Source organism: Mycetomoellerius zeteki, unplaced genomic scaffold, assembly GCF_001594055.1.
Source record: "Mycetomoellerius zeteki isolate Tzet28-1 unplaced genomic scaffold, Tzet1.0 scaffold83, whole genome shotgun sequence".
NCBI classification, from domain to species: domain Eukaryota; kingdom Metazoa; phylum Arthropoda; class Insecta; order Hymenoptera; family Formicidae; genus Mycetomoellerius; species Mycetomoellerius zeteki.
This window is the reverse complement of record NW_017257862.1, coordinates 30,015-33,233: the sequence shown is the minus strand read 5'-3', so window position 1 is coordinate 33,233 and position 3,219 is coordinate 30,015.

Genomic DNA, 3,219 nt, shown 5'->3' with positions numbered 1-3,219 from the left:
CTTTCTCTGCTGAACGCAGCCCCTATCTCAGCAGACAATCATAAAACGGTTGCAAAACTGTTGAGTCTGCTGAACGCAGCCAATGACAAAAAGGATCACGTGATTAAAGTGGACGCTTGATATTCGTCAATTTTGACCATATATGTAATATTATTATATTGCTAACGCAGCCTCTTTTTGGGAGTGGGAGTATGCGAAGACAGCGAGATAGGAAATATCGGATCTCTCACTTCCACAATATACTCGAGGGTGATGCGCATGCGCTGTACACTATCTAAGTGAGAGGTAGATATTCGTCTGCATCGTGGTGTTTTCGCCAGGTGTTTTAATTAGCGTTAGCAATGCAGGAGATTACATATATGTATATGATTTTGACCACGTGATCCTTTTTGTCGCTGAAATAGTCTGTTTAAGCAGCTCGTGAAAATTTACCTTAATAAACAATGAAGATAGAGGCTGCGGTCCGCTTGACGCTACAAACGCTTCGAAGCGTTTGAGCGACCAATCAGAACAAAGAATTTTACGAATTGACTAATCAAAGAATGCTTCGAAGCGTTTGTAGCGTCAAGTGGACCGCAGCCAGAATGTAGCGTGACAGATGTAGCGCTAATAGCGACTCTCCGAACGCACCATCCGGCAAAGCAATGTTGAAAAAACTAGGAAAATACTATAGTATACGTAACGTATACTATAATATTTCCCTAGTTTGTCGTATGCGATACTTTTCAAGAATAGAGGCCCTGATAACTCTAAGCTATAAGTTACGTTACGTATATTATAGCAAAAATGCATCCTAAAATTATCTAGGCGTAATTTCCATCGACATCAAGAAGACTAGAATTAAGGAGGATCAACTCATGCCAATAGCGGTAGTGGGGGTGAGGCAAAAAGTGGCGACGGATAACTTCCCCCACTCTTGCGCTTCATTAGTCCTCTCTGTCGCTCTATCGTTCTATAATCGTCACTTTGTCGCTCTTATATCGAACTTTCACACAATGCGCAGTGCCGCTGCACATCGTGTGAATAGCCGCGGACGTTTTTTGACTCACCCCCACCACGCGAGTTGATCCTCCTTAGTTCTAGTCTTCTTGATCGACATCTAGAATGGACCACTGATGGCAATGGTGGGGGTAGAAAGATGATTAGAGTGAGAGGCAGGAATAATAAGATCGTTCTTTCTCTGTTTACTGAAGCCTAATTGGTTGTTGAACTACTGTTGGATTAACAACAACCAATCAGGCTTGGTAATTTCTGAACGCAGCCTTACTATGCGCGGGTTCGATCTCGAGAATTCGCGCATAACAATTGCAATATCGGTAAAAATACCGCAAAAGAATGCCACAGGAGCGGGCATACCCATGAGGGTATCGCTAGTACACTTAAGCAGCCTAAAACAAGCCTACTGCTTTAAAATTTGCAATAGAGTCAATTATAACAATCGTTACCGGATTTTTTTTATATGGAACATTCTAGAATAATATTAAACTATAACGCAGGATTGGGAAATAACGCGTTATTTGTAATGCTGCGTTACCGTTTTCGTTACCTTTTTCAGTAACGATCAGTGGAATTCTGTAACTCGTTATACAGTCGTTATGAGCACATAACGATTGCATAACAAGTTACAGAATTCCACTGTTGCAAGAGTATATAAACAAGGATCCTTTGCGGGTCCCTCGCACTTCGTGGAAATCTATTTTGCAGTAAAAGTTCATAGAGTCACCGCGCTAAGAATCGCAAATTATCGTCGTTCCTGAAAAATAATCAGATTAAATAAATTATCGCCGATCATATTTCTTGCTAATCGTTGTGCGCGTAATATTATCAGAAGTTAGCGTTCAACTCCGTCGTTATTTAAGAGCCTCGCAACTTTGTTCAATCTCAGTTTCTTTTCTTTTATAATTTTCTTTAGTCGTATAACCGTAGAGATTAAGTATTTCTTTTTGTATTATCTAGTGTGTATGAGTTGTTCAAATTCAAGTGGAAATTTATATTAAAGTTTAAATATCAAGTTCAATTGGATCATTTTATCTTTCATTCCACATCAAAGTGTGTTCCTTTGTGCCGTCTGTTGAGTGTTCGTGCGTGAGAGTGCCGGCGTAAAAAAAGCTTAGGATGCCACCCTGCGACGAGCGCTTCCTCGCGCTCCGCTCCTCTCCGCTTACATCCCGAGCGACGCTCCGCTATCTCCCGGCTCCCGCTGCTGTGCGCTAGCACGGTTGCGGTCTCCCCTTAGCTCCCCTTAGCTCCCCGCAACCCTAGCACTTGTGGGAATCGGAAACCAATATTCAGAACGATTTTTAGTAATTATCTTTGTCAACTATTGACTTTTCGACTCAGTTTAATCCGTTCTATCTACACACGAGCGCTTTGTCAAAACTTACAAACATCCTATATAAGGGTATTATTTACTTATTTACTTATTTAAGGGTTGAATATATTTGTGAAATATATTCAACAATTTCATTCTGTATAACGCATAAATAAAATGAAAATGTGCAATATTGTCATTTACTTATTTTCCCATTCCAAGGTTCTTTAATTTCATGTCACAAATACAAGAGAGTAAAACGAAAGGAATATTCAGAAAATAATTTAAAATGAAGAACAATTTAGAATATGAAAGAAATAGAATAGAGAAACTATTTATACATACACACATGCATATATATATATATATACATAAAAAACACACACACACACACACACACACACACACACACACACACACACACACACACACACACACACACACACACACACACACACACATATATATGTATATATACAGAGTGTCACATTACTGACGATAAATATTTTCAAGACAGATTTTTGTAACATTTTAGGTATTCGTATTAGACGAAAAGTCTAATACGAAAATGTTGAAGCTATGGTAGTTTTCAAATGGGAAGATTTTAAAAATTACGAATGACGGAGATAGAATTTCATGCGTTCAAGGATGGCAAGATGTCAGTGTAAAGATGTTGAATTTTGTTTTATCAAAAAACATCAAGTTCAAAGAAGCACCTTCACACTGACCATCTTGCCAATCCTAAGCGCGCGAAATTTTAGCCCGTCATTCATAATTTTTAAATGCTTCCCATTTGGAAATTAGCATAACCTCGATATTTTGGTACTAAATTTTCCGTATTAAGATGTTCTTCAAAAAATCTGTCTTAAAAGTATTTATCATCAGTGATGGGACACCCTGTGTATACA